The 17,907-nt window shown below is 42.7% G+C and overlaps 1 protein-coding gene across 1 annotated transcript in view; it reads right to left on the reverse strand.

Annotated features, from left to right (window-relative positions):
- Positions 1-17,029, reverse strand: part of LOC126281406 (glutathione S-transferase 1-like) — an 83,559-nt gene extending 66,530 nt beyond the window's left edge. The window contains exon 1 of the mRNA XM_049980344.1: positions 16,930-17,029. The gene's annotated coding sequence lies outside the window, so the exon portion shown is untranslated. The remainder of the gene's footprint in view (positions 1-16,929) is intronic.
- Positions 17,030-17,907: the final 878 nt, after the last annotated feature.

Below are 17,907 nucleotides of genomic sequence, written 5' to 3' on the forward strand. Positions count from 1 at the left end.
TATGGTCATCAGTCCCCTATGGTCATCAGTCCCCTAGAACTTAGAGCTACTTAAACCTAACTAACCTAAGGACATCACACAACACCCAGTCATCACGAGGCAGAGAAAATCCCTGGCCCCACCAAGAATCGAACCCGCGAGCGACAACTGAACTCGAGAGATGTGTAACACCGAAACAGGTACAATGTCCTTAGCATGTCACAGTTTGGACCTCAGCATGGTTGCTCAGCTGGGGGTCTTATATATTTGATATTTTATTGTGTGGATCATGATATCCACCAAGAACGGCTTGTATTGTATGGAATTCGTGATTAGTTTACAAACAACTGGTCTGAATCATTCTTAATAATAACGAACACGAAAATTCGTGTTCAATAATTAATTATAACGGCGTTGGAAGAAGAGAAACTTTATTGACTGAGGAGATACCATGAAGCGTGACCCACAAGGTTAAATTTTAGGTCTGCTCCTATTCTTTACAGATGAAAATAATCTTGCATTTGAGAGCTGTCATAAAATGAATACCTTTGGTTGTAACACAAGTGCTATAAGCTCACAGGATAAAACATCAGTCATGATCATAAAAGAGGTCACTGCTGGCTTTGGAGCACTCTATATTATGTAGAGCTGATAACTGGTGATCATGTGACCTTACATGGGTGATGTAAGTCATGGCAGTGAAGTGATGTGTATATGAAAATTGGTTGATGACCAACTGTGACACAGACAAATAATTCCCCCTCCCCTAGAAACAGTTGGACCTGTAACGTTCCCTCTTTCTGTTTATTTAGGTTTGATTTGTTTGATTGTTATTCTTTATTTGTATTATTCGGAATCTTTTTTTTTTAAAGTGAGCCTGAAACTTACGTAATAAATACTTCGCGTGAAGTACGATTTGCAGCATAAACAAAAATTAATTTCGGAAATGTAATCCACTGAATATTAAAAGTAAAGCTTTTGAACAACGCGCGTGACTGACTAGATACATTCAGAGGGTACGTACATTCGCGTGCGAGTGGTTGCGGTCTGATGAGAAATTTTCATTGTGAAATAATTTCGTCGTAACACACTCGGAGATTGCGAACGTACATTCAGAGTAGAGGCACGTACGTTCTATCATTCCCCGTGGCCTGGGTAAAAGAATGGCAATTATTTAAATCTAAGAGTATTTCTTTTGCATCGGACTAGTATTTTTATAAGAAAAAGAAGATTGCAGGTTCTGAATGTCTCGGCAAAACGAATCGTAAGTAATTTTAGCGGCCACGAAAGGAAAGTAGAGAGCACAATCACGCACCTCTATTGTTGAGCAGCGCCGTTTTGAAGATCTTCGGTTCCATCTAAAACTCGCCTTCTCTGCTTAACATAAATACTCCATAGGCATGGGAATAAGGCTTGTTGTGCGATGAAAATAATATAAAACACATCTTGCGTCTTTTAATTCTTTCATTTACCACACACACACACACTAGTAATTAGACAGTACGACATCCCACCAGCCCATCAGAACAAAAAGTAGTCGTTCATACAAGAAATAAAAAACGAAGGGCGAAATTGTTCCTATGTCTCTCAAAGATAAAAAGTTTACCAGATATTTCTCTGGTGTGTCACTGGAACAATTTTTCAGCACCTCTGCGGTTAAATCACAATATTTTCAGTTCCTTTACAGACCAAACAAAGGCTCCACCACAACCACAACCATCAGTGTGAAACTAGCCCACTTGTGCATAGCATTAGACATTAGAAGACTGTGTCGTTTTTATTGAAACAATTATGGCATTTAAATAGTTACCTGTGTCGGTGTTTAAACAATTACCACCATAACCAGTTATATCTATATTTGAAAGTCACTATTCCAAAAACACACGAAAGTTATATACACACTGGACGTTCCCTCTACATTTGGGAGCAACAGATGGTGATATGAAGCGACAAGGTGAATCACGACCATCAAAAACATCCCAAATAAATAAAAGAAATGTATTCGCAGTTGCGAATATGGACGACCATCAGATGTATAATGGAATGACAACAATGATAGTTTGTTCTGGACCAGGTCTCGAACACGAATTTCCAGCTTATCGCGAGTCGTCACCTTACCATTAGGCTCTCTGAGTACACTTCACAGCTAGACCAAAACTTCCATATGTCGTCTGCCATGTGTCTACAGCCTGAACTCATACATCCATTATGCATATTCCCATACAGGGGAGACATTTTAATTGAAAGTCTTTTGCCTGAATTTCCCACTTATCGTGAGCGATCACCTTACCATTAGGCTGTCCACGCACACTTCACAACCAGACCCGAACTTCCATATACCGTCTGCCACGATATTACAGTGCCTGTGAAGTACGATGCACTGTTCCTTAGGAAATGCATACATGTCTGCATCATACTTCTGTACAATGCAGGCAATATAGTATCATATTTGCAATGTAGTGTACCTTTGGATATGCATGCATGTCTGAAGGAACATTGCATTGTACTTCTGAACAACACAGGCACTACAATACCGAATTTATCCGCTGACACTGGGCAAGCGAGTTTCAATTAAAATGTATGCCCTTATGGGGATATATACAATGGATGTATGAGTGCAGGTTGTAGACACATGGTAGACATCATACGGAAGTTAGGGTCTGGCTGTGCAGTGTACATAGATAGCCTAAAGGTAAGGCGATCGCTCATGATAAGTGAAAAATTCGGGTTCGAGTCCCATTCCAGGGCAAATTTTGATTATTATCATTCCATTACATAGTTGATGTCTGTCCATATTCGCAACTGCAAATACAATTGATGTATTTCATAATGGCTGTAGTTGTCACTGTGTCTGTTCCTTCATACAGGCATGCATGTCCAAAGGAACACTTCTGAACGACACAGGCATTGCAGAATTGTATATATTCCAAATGAAGGTGACAAGAGGAATTACATGTTACAACAGTGGTGGTTGGCAGCGTCAGTGTGCAATGCATTTCGAGAACAAAACTATGCATGTTGTATATATATATATATATATATATATATATATATATATATATATATATATATAATGTGTGTGTGCGCGCGTGTGTGTGAAGGGGGCAACGGATGGGTTTGCTGCCCAATGTGAGTACATGTATTATACCTAAGTCTGCTAGTATTACTCCTATAGACAGGAAGTCAATATATGCAGAATTTACAGAAGGTTTAAGTGTATCTATTATTGCTGCTATCGTTATGAATAAATATAAACATGTAATGGCCCAGACTATACATAGATGTCAGATGACTCTATCTAGTAGAGCACCTCATCAGATCCTTCAAGCCGACTGTTGAAACCATCAGGGGTTCACCTGTAAGGACACTCATTTACGATATGGACCATTGTCTGAACGCCCCACAGCCTTACATACTGTCAGAACTAAAGCGCCAATTGTACATATTATACTTGCACATACTTTGACAGCTGGGTTATCGGTAAGTTCATGGTTATGGGCGTTCGTGGCTTTCCATTTGCAAGTCCAATCAGCATCCCAGTTGAAGCCAGTGAAGATCTTCTATACTCCTTCTTAATATGCCGGTATTCTGGATTTTTCACATTTAAATCTTTGTGAAGGGGGATTGAGTCACTTTTAGAAACTCGTTGGCATCAGTTGTAGAGAGCCACCATTCGACAAACGTGAAATTGACAGTTCGACTTTATTGGTAGACATCACATAGGTGTTGAGCCGATAACGTTAGCGATGGTTCTCGTAGCTGCATTTAATTATACTTCAACTTCCTTCACAAGAGCGCTGCAAAATCACACTCGTGCACAATATTCTGCCGCAGGGATACTAACGTAGGGGATGCTCTGTGGAGAACTAATGTATTTGCCTCCCATGTACTATCTGCCAGCTTTCTCGTCAGGTTCCCTCATGCCTGCACCTTCTTATCTGTGTTGGAAAAGTGTTTAAGGTAAGTTAGCATTTTGTCTAATGTTAGAAAAGGTATTTTGGCTTCTCTTTGCATTCGACTGTACCAAGAGGACAAAATCGTGGGTTGAACTTCCCTGGTGCTGGACAATTCCAGAGAGGTGAAAAAGGCATATGTCTGTTTTAGAAACAACAGGTTTAAGACACCATGTCTTAAAATAAATATTCATAAAATTCAATGAGCAGGCAGCTTAAGTTCGGTGGGTCTGTTGTAACTGAATAACACTGGAGAGAAAAAAAACAGCTTTTGAGACAAGCCACCTCTGAGTACATGCCATCTGGTTTCCTATTACCCTTGGTGTTCTTTAAACTGCTGAGTGCTGAATATGTTGCTTACGATGACCTAGACTCTTACAAGCATTTGTTTTTAGAAATTTCAATATCATATCCTCGCATCATACCACGTCTGTAACTGCTGACATGTCAACGAAAACTACCTCAGTTTTGATTTTGTTCTGGTAGTCAGATTCTGTGCGACTATTCAATGAGAGCACTTGGTTACAGAAGCTTCTAAAAGGTCTAAATTCAGCTTGTCTAGACGGTATCACAAAATTAATTTGTTCTTGTATTCGATCTAAGGTCATTCTTCCCAAGAGTTTGTAATCACAGTTAATTAGTGTTTTGAGTGAAAGTTTTCTACAGCTGTTCCTTCTTCGCCTGACTTTTTAATAGAAATAACTTAAGCTGTCTTAAATTTTGCTGGTAATATTCCTAGACGAATAATTTCGTTAAAAAGCCACACTAGCCACAATCGTGTTGTAGAACCACTTCATATCAAAAATTCAAAGTAGAGCCCATCTGCACATGCAGCTTTTCTACGTTTCGTAAGCTTAAAGGCTGCCTCCAGTTCAGTAATCTTAATGTAGAAGAGAATTTTAGTTTGATTATAGAAATTACTTAACCTCACTTAGTTCTTTCTTTACTTGCTGAACATTTTCTTTACCTGCTGGAATCTTGGAAACTGTCACTAAGTGACTTACGTTTGTGTAGCAGGAGACGATTGACTGCTTTGTGTTGTGGGAAGGGCCTTCCACCAGCTTTCCAATCAGTGACCAAGCTTTTCTATCGGAATGTGTGAAGTCAGGTTCCCTTGTTTCTTTGTGTAGTTTTCCTCTCCTTCGTTCATTCAAGAAATTCATGAAATTCGTAACTGTTTCCTGGCCTATACTTTCCTTGAATGTATTGTATAACCGCTGGCTGAGCTCATGGTTCCACCCAGGAATGCACTCTTCACGTCATTGTCAGAAACACTGAGGACGAGTTCAGCATAGCAAAAGTCTCTTCTACTGAGAACATTTGAGAATCTACCCCAAACTGTTTTTCCAATAGGATACTGGATCAGATCGCACTAGAGGAGTATACAGGCCGCACGAAGTAAGACTGAGGCGTTGTTGACTTCTGGGAAAGTCATGAAGGACTGTTCTGATGATAGTTCCTCTGTTGCACCCAGAAGTGCCCCACTGTTGACAGGCACAAGTCACATGTGTTCTCGATAACCCGTCTTCTAGATTTTAGTGTGCTCTTTCCTTTTTTATCTTAACTGAGCTGTAAATTATTTGCTTCCATCCTCCTCAGCGCAGCCCCATATATGGGAGTGGCTCTTAAAGTCCACACGCTTTCAGTCAGTATTTGGAACCTTTGGGCCATGTAGGGCATTAGTTTCTGATCATGTTTCGAACGTCACCTCTGTTATTTTTCCAAGTTTGTGTTCTGAAACTGGCATCTGTCACATATGGGTTCAGCACGATCGAGCCAACGCCGTGATGGTCGCAACTGCCCCACGTGATTAGCGCCCAAGACGACAAGCATACTGCTTGCTTAGGCGTGGAGGATAGTACAATCACGTAAAATGCCATGAGTTATGAGATGGAATTGATTCAACAAGAGAAGTACCCACACGGACAATGCAGTGAGAGCTGGAGCACCACTCACTGCCAGCACAAGGACAGTTGTTAACAGCTTCCCTTGATGTGGCAGCAGGAGGAGGCATGCCCCCAGCAACACTGCACGTACATTGACACAACCTCGTCTTTTCAAACTAGTCCCGGTTTTGAATATAACATCACCATAGGCGTATATGTGCCACTTTCTATTAGTCAAAGCCATACGAGTTCATCAACTGGAATGAGAGACATTGAATACACAACACGACCACCTCTGGTTCACAAAGCCAATAATTTGGTCAGGAGAGGTAACATTTCGGACATGTTAAAGCCTGTGGCGTGCTCTGTCTTTCGAGATGCCAGTGACATTATCTTGCAACATGATAATGCAAGACCTCATGTTGCCCTTGAACTCCTATAATACCTATACACAACGATGTTCTACTGTTGTCCTAGTCACCACATTCTCCAGATCCCTCAGTCAATGAAACGATCTGGTCATTGGTTCCCGAGAGATTCGGACGCCACCATCCACAAGCCACTACAATTAACGAATTGTGACAGAGAGTTGACGCAGTGTACGGCTACGCACGGGTACGCGAAGCTGTCATCAAAGTTCAGTTCGACTCGACGTCCAACCGTGTTTGAACCATTGTTGTTGGCAGAGGTGGCTGCTCTACGTACTAAATTTCGCGCTTTTTATAGCCTCCCCCGATTCCGCTCGAACTGCTGTTTTATTTTTAATCGAGTGTTCTTGATACTGTGCTGCAAACGCCACAATAAACCAAATTTCATCATGCTCTATTGTTATTGGTGCTGCAGTTTTAACGATAAGCGCTGTAGGTTGTATTTTACGCGACAAAGATAGTCTACTGTGACGTCATCCTACAACTGTTCGATGAATCAGTGCTGAAAATGTATAATTTTGTTAGCCACAACATGCTTAGGAATTACATTACACCATGAGCGGCGTAGTAGCTTTAAGAACTTGATAATGGGATAATAAAGTCCGGAAGCATGCTATGGTAAAAAAAAAATCACATTTTCGATATATGGTGCGTAACATTATCAGTACTCCGACAAAGATATTTAGAAAAGATTATATCTTCTTTATACTTTTGACAAAATTAGCTGAAAATTGTGTACTTTGTCTTGATTACGCAAGGTCACGACAAGCTTGTTTTGGTATATTTGTCATTGTTGCTCTTGACATTCCATCTATACATATCATTTCATTCTACGTTTATGTAATAGTACTGTGAGATTTTATCTTAAACTTACACCTATGGAGTGACGTCCACAAATCATCTTAGAACGTAAGTTCTTTTAGGTACTATGTTCTTAAAATAGGTCACGTACTTTCTTTTTTAAAAAAATAGCGAAATTTCGTGTTATTTGTTGACAGTTGTAAAATGATCGATCTTTCCAATGACGCTATATGTTTGGAAGTAAGTTATTTCGAAGGTACAGGTGTTTTTTGTCGGAGACATTGTGCATTATGTAGATGTTCAATCTTAATGGTATCTATCGTGTTTTTTATCGTGTTGTATTTATCCCTTTTCTTTTTATATTATGTCAGTAAAGTTTCCCAGATAATTTTCATGCTTGAGGTCCGTCTATTCGTTTAGGGTGTCATTCGGATATTTATTGGTGTGTGCGCAGTACATAAAAGAACTTACCTTCCAAGATGATTTATGGACGTCACTCTGTCTAGACGTAAGTAACAATATAAGATAAAACTTCAACGAGCCACGAAGAAATTATCCGAATGGGATACGAAGCACATGTACAGGCATACAACTTATTACAATTTCAAAAACACTAGAAGACTTATTCAAGAAAAAGAGCTTCACACATATAGCAAACAGTAACGCTTTGGTCTGCCCCAGGCCTTTATGCAGGCAGTTGTTCGGCTTCGCATTGATTGACAGAGTTGTTAGACATGAATGACAATTAATGGAAACCCTGATATACCTCGATGGGGACAGCTGGAAATGTGTGCCCCAACCGGGACTCGAACCCGGGATCTCCTGCTTACATGGCAGACGCTCTAGCCATTTTATTTATTTATTTATTTTTTTGATCGTTGTGTTTGGTCGTTGCGGACATCACATGACATCCGTTCAAGTTCGTTTTGTTGATCCATCCACTCAGTTTTTTATTACAGAGGCCAACCAGCTCTCTGACCGAACGTCATTTTTTCGTTCGTTGCATCTACTCGTGGCGGACGTCGCAAGACACCCGTTTCAGTTCGTCGTTGATCCATTAACTCAGTTTTTTTTTATTACAGAGGGCAGTTAACCCTCTGATCGAACACGTTGAGTTACGGTGCCGGCTACTTAATAGATATCTCCCTATCCACTCATTACTCGCGCACTATTCATCTGTGTCCTCAGTGGCTCGGATGGATAGAGCGTCTGCCATCCAAGCAAAGCAGGAGATCCCAGGTTCGTGTCCCGGTCGGGGCACACATTTTCAGCTGTACCCATTGAAACGTCCCCTTAGAAAAATTGTACACGACTGGTCTATGTGAAACGTCCTCTTTGAACAATTATACACGAATGTGCTTAAACTGACACACAATATTTTTTAGCGCAACGCAATCTGACTTCCAAAAATCCCTACGAAAGAATTGCTCTGACTAACATTAACCGATGCGTTTCGCAAATCACTTACCTCACAAAAATCTTCGTTACTGAAGCTACTGCAATACAGCGAGCGCCGCTACTGCCAGCTAAATAAAAGATTCAAACTACTGAAGGCACTAACTACTGATAGGCATAGTTAGTAAATGAAAGATTGTAATACAGAACAAACAATGTATTTACCTTAATAGTCATTATATATATATATATCAGTTCGTGACACTAATTCTTACAAATTTCAAAACTCCGCCATCTCTCTCCCCACGTCCACCACTGCTGGCGGCTCACCTCCAAATGCGCAACGCTATCCGCTGTTAGCAGGCAGCTGCCGCTGCCCAACACTACAATGGCAGACAACAATGCAAACCAGCCACAGACTGCACACGGCACAGCCAGTGATTTTTCATACAGAGCGCTACGTGGCGGCGGCGTTACCAATAAAAAGACCTAAACAGCCTACTTACACCATCGAGGTATATCAACAACACCTGTCGGCAACTGAGGGTTTCAATTGATTATCATTTATTTCTAGAGAAGCTGCACGGTCATCAGTGGTATCTGTCCTTTCGAGAACAGCTACTATTTACAGAATGAGATTTTCACTCTGCAGCGGAGTGTGCGCTGATATGAAACTTCCTGGCAGATTAAAACTCTGTGCCCGACCGAGACTCGAACTCGGGACCTTTGCCTTTCGCGGGCAAGTGCTCTACCATCTGAGCTACCGAAGCACGACTCACGGCCGGTACTCACAGCTTTACTTCTGCCAGTATCTCGTCTCCTACCTTCCAAACTTTACTGTTCGCAGAAGATCTTCTGTAAAGTTTGGAAGGTAGGAGACGAGATACTGGCAGAAGTAAAGCTGTGAGTACCGGCCGTGAGTCGTGCTTCGGTAGCTCAGATGGTAGAGCACTTGCCCGCGAAAGGCAAAGGTCCCGAGTTCGAGTCTCGGTCGGGCACACAGTTTTAATCTGCCAGGAAGTTTCAGTTACTATCTTATTATATAGTTGTTAGACGTCCTCCTAAAGGATTTTGTGCCAAGTTCTGTCCAACTGGCGCGTTAGATTGTCAAAATCACGAACTAGTTGGAGGGCCCTGCCCACTGCTCTCAACTGGGGACAGACCCTGCGATCTTGCTGGCCACTATGTGCAGGCGGGCTTATCTTGCTGGAATGTCAGTCCAGGATGGCTTGTCATGAAGGGCAACCAAACCAGGCGTAGAATATTGTCGACGTACCACTGTGCATGCTATAAAAAGAACTGGCACCCCAGTCCGTCACTCGTAGTGGCCGACAGTGAGGTTGGTGTCCCATCGCTCTCCGAGACGTCTCCAGATACATCTTCTGCCTGGAATCTCATTCAATGGAGTAGAATTGTCTTCAGAGATGAATACCGCTTCGAACAGAGCCGCGACTACCAGCGAAGACTCTATACAGGTTGCGGGCCCAGCAGAGAAGAAATTATTTAATAAAAGATAATTTGATAGTAAAATTAAGGAGCCCGCTCTCGAGTGTGAGTTCGTTATTCGCACCGAAACCAAGTTACATACATTTTCAATCAACGACATGTCGGGTTGAACGTGGAGACAACGCAGATATTATGGTTTCTTGGACTATTGAAGAGATAATGGAACGAGCATGGTCCAGCTGGATTATTGTACTGTGTTAACCGCCACATCTGATAGCCTCGATGTAATCTGATAACGTTATTATTGACGATAAATTAAAATATAACATTTCCTGTTGCAGATAAGGTTTTGCGGTCAGAGATAAGCGATACTCCCAAGGCCTGTAGCGTAATCCAGCGTCCACTGGGACTTACATCAGCACGTACAACAACAACGGGAGTAGTTCAACGTTTCTCAGGAAAACAGCTCTTTCTCTTGTTATTTTTTTCTTTTTGCAAATCCATAATAATTTTGTTCTTCAAAGGCATATCCAAGCTTCATTCTCAGTATTTTTCTTTCTGATATATTCCATTTTTTTATCGTTTTTCTAGTGTTTTCAAAATTTGTATCATTCACAATTCTTAGTACTGATTTCTATAGTTCAAAATTGTTTTTCAGCTCGAATATTATAAGGTACCGATTAATTCTCATTGATCTTGTGTTTTAGGTTGAGTATTATTAGGTAACGATTAATTTTCAAAAAAATGGTTCAAATGGATCTGAGCACTATGGGACTTAACTGCTGTGGTCATCAGACCCCTAGAATTTAGAAGTAATTAAACCTAACTAACCTAAGGACATCACACACATCCATGCCCGAGGCAGGATTCTAACCTGCGACCGTAGCAGTCGCGCGGTTCCGGACTGAGCGCCTAGAACCGCTAGACCACCGCGGCCGGCGATTAATTTTCATCGCTCCTTAGTGTTACCACAGGTTTGTCTGAGTTTTCCGATGCTAATGCCCATACTCGAAAATAATTCGACCAATATTTATGATAATTGTTCCACATGTATGTATGAATTGTGGAAGAGAATGAAGCTGCGCTATCCACGGTTGCTTGCGTCCTATGTTGGGGCAACTTAACATAAACAGCTTAGTGTTGTTAACTGTGAGAGCATTCTCAACAGGCAAGAAAACAAAAAGTTTTATGCGTACAGGGCCACCGCAGGCAGGACAATCGACTATATTGAAAATGTGGCGCAAAAGTCTAGCTGCAATTTTAATAAAACGCCGAAAGCACAAAAAAAAGTTCACTCCTCTGCCATGTCTTTAAAGAATTGGAACAAATGATTCATAACAGTACCCTCTAACGTGGTATTCAGACAGAGAAGTAGTGAGAAAATTCGTTTTAGTGTGGTTATGCTCTAATCAGAACATGAAGCAGAATTTATATGACAGATTTCAAAGCCGCGCGGGGTAGCCCGCCGGTCTCAGGCGACTTTCAGAGTTCTGGCTGCTCCCCCCTCCCTAGGGCATGGGTGTGAGTGCTGTCCTTAGCGTAAGTTAGATAAAATAGTGTGTGTAAGCCTAGGGACCGATGACCTGAGAAGTTTGGTCCCACAGTTCTTACCACAAATTTCCGAAGAGATTTCAGAGACATTAGATGCCGAATGCGACTTTCGTTGACCTAGGTCAGATGCCGAATGCGACCGTCGTTGACCTAGCAGCACCATCTGATGCAATAATAAAAAATTGTTTAAAAATTAGTATATCAGCGCGAGCACGCGGATCATATTTTATATGCACAATGATGGAATGTTGCTTAATACCATACGGCACTTGCAAATCCAGGTTCGAAACAAATGAATCGTATGCCCAGCCGTTTCCACATCCCAACTATTGCTGGTGCTATCTAGTGAGCAATAATGCATATTTTGACAATTGGTTCAGATAGCAATATCTTGCGACACACATTTTTTGTTAAAATTTACTGTGAATGGTATAAACAGATCGATGGCTCTTACAACTACACGTACACCGAAACGAAAGCCGGTCTGTGTGGCCGTGCGGTTCTAGGCGCTTCACTCTTTAACCGCGTGACCGCTACGATCGCAGGTTCGAATCCTGCCTCGGGCGTGAATGTGTGTGATGTCCTTAGGTTAGTTAGGTTTAAGTAGTTCTAAGTTCGAGGGGACTGATGACCTCAGAAGTTAAGTCCCATAGTGCTCAGAGCCATTTGAACCAGAAACGAAAGTCGTTGCGCAAAAACAGATGTCGTAGCTCCCTGTTTACTTAGTCGTCGCGTGCGGCTGCTAAACGAGGTAACGAATGCTCTCAAGAACATTCAGTTCAGTAGAGTGATAGCATTTCTGTTACAGAACAGTTTGTGAATTCTTCTATTTTCAACACAACTAGAATATAGGCTGGATTTCTCCAACGACGCCATTTTTCGCTTTTATTTATAAGAAGAGCATAATTGTCCATAAATATGTCAAGAACTGTAATTGCGTGAATAGGCGTATCTAAAAAAAATTAATGCTGAGTGTGTTCCACTCTATTGCAAACGTGCGTTACGCCAAGTACGCAACAAAGGCTAAGAATTACATTGCCTATGTGCGGAAGACTAAATCGGTGTTTAGCCACTTCCTACAGTCGCAGTTCAACCTAATTTGTATCTTCTACAGGGTTGCCGCTGCAGCCGCCAAATTCAGACTAAAGTTACTGAGAAACTGTTACTCCTACCTGCACATGCCCTGTTAAGAATATATTCAGATATTGTTCTTCCGCACATCCCTTACAGCTTCATTGCGCGTTAGATAACGTGTAAGACAAAATTTGACTTCTAGTTCCACAGCTGCGTATATACTGTGAGAAAGTCATAGGATAGCGATATGCACATGTTCGGCTGCCAGTAGTATCGCGTATACAAGGTGTAAATGGCAATGCAGTGGCGGATCTGCCATTTGTACTCGGGCAGCTCACGTGAATAGGTTTCCAACGTGATAGTGGCCGCCTGACAAGAATTAACAGACTTTGACCGCGAAGTGGTAGTTGGAGTAGGCGCATAGGACATTCAGTTTCCTAAGTTGTTAGGGAAATCAATATTCCAGAACCCAGTATCAAGCATGCGCCCAGAATTTCAGGCATTGCCTCTCAACAAGGACAATGCAGTGGCCGACGGCCTTCACTGAACTACCGACAGCAGCGGCGTTTGCGTGGAGTTGTCAATGTTAACAGGCAAGCAATAAGGCAAGAAATAATCGCAAAAATCGGTGTGGGACGTACGACGAACGTATCCGTATGGACAGTGTGGCGAAATTTGAGGCTAATGGGCTATGGTTGCAGACGAACGACAAGAGTGCCTTTGTTAACAGCATGATAACGAATGCACTGCCCTTCCAGGACTCGTGACGATATGAGTTGGACCCTAGATGACTGGGAAACGGTGGCCTGGTCAGATGAGACTCGGTTTCAGCTGGTATGAGATGACGGAAGGATTTGAGCGAGGCGCATACCCCACGTAGCCATGGACCCAAGTTGACAACAATTCAGTGTGTATGGTGCTGGTGGCTCCATAGTGGTGTGGGTTGTATGTACGTGGATTGGACTGGGTCCTCTGATCCAACTGAGCCGATCTTTTACTGTAAATGGTTATGTTCGGCTACTTGGAGATCATTTGCAGCCATTTATGGACTTTATGTTCCAAAACAACGATGTAATGTCACAGGTCCACAATTGTTTGCGATTGGTTTGAAGAACATTCTGGATTATTCGAGAGAATGGTTTGGACACGCAGTTCACCCAACATGAATCCCAATGAGAATTTATGGTGGCAAGTGAGAGGTCAGTTCGTGCACAATATTCTGAACCGGCAACACTTTAGCAAATGTGGACAGCTACGGAGGCGTCATGGCTCATTATTTCTGCAGACGCTCCCAACGTTTTGAGTTCATGCCACGTCGAGCTGCTGCAGTATGCCAGGCAAAATGAGGTGCGACACAATTTTATTCGGTATCCCATGACTTTCGTAACCTTAGTGTACAGGGTGATTCAGAATCCATGTCCCATAGGACCAAATCTAATTTCTTATATGGATATGGTGTCTGTTCTTTCGGGTATGTCCGAAAGGACAGACACCATTGATGAACTGTAGCTTATATATTAATACTTTCAGCTGCTGAAGGCCGTTGATGTATATCAACGGAGACCCGTGAAAATGTGTGTCCCGACCGGGACTCGAACCCGGGATCTCCTGCTTACATAGCAGACGCTCTATCCATCTGATGGGTAGGACACTACGAATGTAGTGTGTGGACATACAAGGTAAGAATATGGGTCTCGCGGGAGGCGTGCGCGAGATAGTCCCTGCAGTCGCACTATGCTCTGCGCCCTCAGTGGCTCAGGAGATCCGGGGTTCGAGTCCCGGTCGAGGCACACATTTTCACCTGTCTCCGTTGATATATATCAACGCCCGTCAGCAGCTGAAGGTATTAATATTGAATTCTAATTTCAAATCTATTTTGGTGATTTAATAGTCTTGCTCCACAGGACGAAATGGTATTCAGGGATATTAGAGAACGAAGCACAAAATCTAGTCAACATGGGCTCTAAAATGGATGCCTTAGGTGATACGAGCGCTTGTTCATCTTCGATACTGAGAAGCAAGTCTCTTTTATTGAAAGCTCTTTGCTTGCCATATTTTGAGAAATGGTAATATGGACCAAAATAAGGAAAAAGTGCAGTAAACATAGGTTCTAAAATGCTAGGAACACTTCTTCATCTTCGCTACTACGAAACATAATTGTTCTACTAAATAAGTTAAGCATTTTGAGTCTATGGTTACTAGTCTTTTTTTCTTGTTTTGGTCCTCACTACTTCCTCCGAAAGTATGGAAAGCAAAGACTAGAAAAGATTCGTTTCACAGAATCGAACGTAAATAACTGTTCATAGCTCTTAAGGTATGCATTTTAGAGCCCATGGTGTCTTGACTTTCGGATGATCGTCCCTGTCGCATCCCTGAATACGACTACTGAATCAGTGATGTAGCCTTGTCCGATGGGACATCACTTTAAATCATCCCGTTTATACCGCATAACATTGTATTGAGAACACGGAGAATACGTCACACCAAGATGACCTATTTTCTTTCCTCTTACACTACTGGCCGTTAAAATTGCTACACAAAGAAGAAATGCACATGATAAACGGGTATTCATTGGACAAATATATAATACTAGAACTGACATGTGATTACATTTTAAAACATAGATCCTGAGAAATCAGTACCCAGAACAACCACCTCTGGCCGTAATAACGGCCTTGATACGCCCGCACATTGCGTAAAACAGAGCTTGAATGACGTGCACAAGTACAGCGGCCCATGCAAATTCAACACAATACCACAGTTCATCAAGAGTAGTGATTGGCGTATTGTGACGAGCCAGTTGCTCGGCCACTATTGACCAAACGTTTTCAGATGGTGAGAGATCTGGAGAATGTGCTGGCCAGGGCAGCAGTCGAACATTTTCTGTATCCAGAAAGGCCCGTACAGGACCTGCAGAATGCGGCCGTGCATTATCCTGCTGAAATGTAGGGTTTCGCAGGGATCGAATGAAGGGTAGAGCCACGGGTCGCAACACATCTGAAACGTAACGTCCACTGTTCAAAGTGCCGTCAATGCGAACAAGAGGTGACCGAGACGTGTAACCAGTGGCACCCCATACCATCACGCCGGGTGGTTGCGCCAGTATGGCGATGACGAATACACGCTTCCAATGTGCGTTCACCGCGATGTCGCCAAACACGAATGCGACCATCATGATGCTGTAAATAGAACTTGGATTCATCCGAAAAAATGACGTTTACCCATTCATGCACCCCGGTTCGTCGTTGAGTACACCATCGCAGGCGCAGGCGCTGTCTGTGATGCAGCCATGGTCTCCGAGCTGATAGTCCATGCTGCTGCAAACGTCGTCGAACTGTTTGTGCAGATGGTTGTTGTCTTGCAAACGTCCCCATCTGTTGACTCAGGGATCGAGACGTGGCTGCACGATCTGTTACAGCCATGCGGATAAGATGCCTGTCATCTCGACTGATAGTGATACGAGGCCGTTGGGATCCAGCACGGCGTTCCGTATTACCCTCCTGAACTCACCGATTCCATATTCTGCTATCAGTCATTGGATCTCGACCAACGCGAGCAGCAATGTCGAGATAGGCTACAATCAGACCTTTACCAAAGTCGGAAACGTGATGGCACGCGTTTCTCCTCCTTACATGAGGCACCACAACAACGTTTCACCAGGCAACGCCGGTCAACTGCTGTTTGTGTATGAGAAATCGGTTGGAAACCTTCCTCATGTCAGCACGTTGTAGGTGTCGCCAACGGCGCCAACCTTGTGTAAATGCTCTGAAAAGCTAACCATTTGAATATCACAGCATCTTCTTCCTGTCGGTTAAATTTCGAGTCCGTAGCACGTGATCTTCGTGGAGTAGCAATTTTAATGGCCAGTAGTGTACATTTGCATATTGTGTGATGGAAAATATCTATATGCCTAAACGTGTATATGCCCCAATCTCTATCTTAATCTCACTCTCTCTAAGCAAGATATACGATGGTGGCGGGCGTAATAAGGATCACGGAGTCTTCTTGGAATACAGATCATCCCTTCCAACAAGTCTAAGTCTGTGATTCGCCTTCCGTCATACTGATTTTATGTGATCGTTTCATAACATACCACTTCTTAGTATCTAGCCCTATATACGTGTATATAAGATCTTCACCATTAACCTCGTAATCAGATACGGTACCGTCCTTTCTCTTCGTTATAGGCAGTATCTTACATTTACCCACATTTAAAGAGAGCGGCCAATGATTACAACAAGTACACATTTTGTCCATGTCTTTGTGCGGTTCCTTACGATCATAAATAGACGAAACTCTCATGGAGGTCGCAGTGAATGAATATAACGTTTGTACTCGTGCGACCTAATTGGATCTTGTAGCATTTATAATATGAAGCATAAACACAATGTTGCCGGTGGTATGTGAGTGACTTACGTTGAAGTTGTTGACAAGTGTAGGCAGACTTGGCCCTGAAGCGTGCGCTACCGTTCGCCTGGCAGATAACGGAGCACTGCAGACGACTGTCGGCTGTTCGCACGTGGCGCTATCGCCGCTTGTTTACGAGCTGTGATATCGCAAGATCCCGAGAGGGGGAAGCGCTGTGTCCCGCCGAGGCGATAAAAGCGGTGGAACAACTGGAAGTTTTTTACAGTGACTCGGCACAAGTACAAATGTACATAAGTACAGCCGTAGTTTCATACACATATTGCGACGTAAGCTGCTCCTGACAAGCTGACACTGGGCGCGGAACCTTAATTCGTGCCTGTTCGCATCGTAACAGACACGTAATATGAGTGACGCGCAGGGCAGGTGGCATCAGATACGCGGGAGTATGTAGTTGCTGTGTGGTCTAGTAGAGGTCACTAGCTGACGGGCACTGTTTGAGCTGCAGTCAGAATACCGTAGAGTATACTTGCGGTTCTGTGTGTTTAATATCTAATTGTCCAAGATGCGACTCCAGGCGGGTGTAAAACGAATGTGCGCAACGGAAAATAATAAACACAAAAATGAAGATTTGGCCCTGTCTGACTATCCCCTGAAGCAGATCTTAGGATCTCTTAATTCTATAAATTATAATCTAAACACAAATGAGTGACGAAGGCAACTAATCCTACTAAATGATAAACGTTGTTCTTGCTTATATTACAAAGTCTACATTTCCTAAGTAAAATTGCTAATCAAATACCCTACTCTGCTTCTTATTATGACTGCGCTGTCTAATATTAATCCGGTTCCCGGGTTCGATTCCCGGCGGGGTCAGGGATTTTCTCTGCCTCGTGATGACTGGGTGTTCTCCTTAGGTTAGTTAGGTTTAAGTAGTTCTAAGTTCTAGGGGACTGATGACCATAGATGTTAAGTCCCATAGTGCTCAGAGCCATCTAATATCAATAACGCGAAATGATTGACATCATC

Source organism: Schistocerca gregaria, chromosome 7, assembly GCF_023897955.1.
Source record: "Schistocerca gregaria isolate iqSchGreg1 chromosome 7, iqSchGreg1.2, whole genome shotgun sequence".
Classification (NCBI taxonomy): Eukaryota; Metazoa; Arthropoda; class Insecta; order Orthoptera; family Acrididae; genus Schistocerca; species Schistocerca gregaria.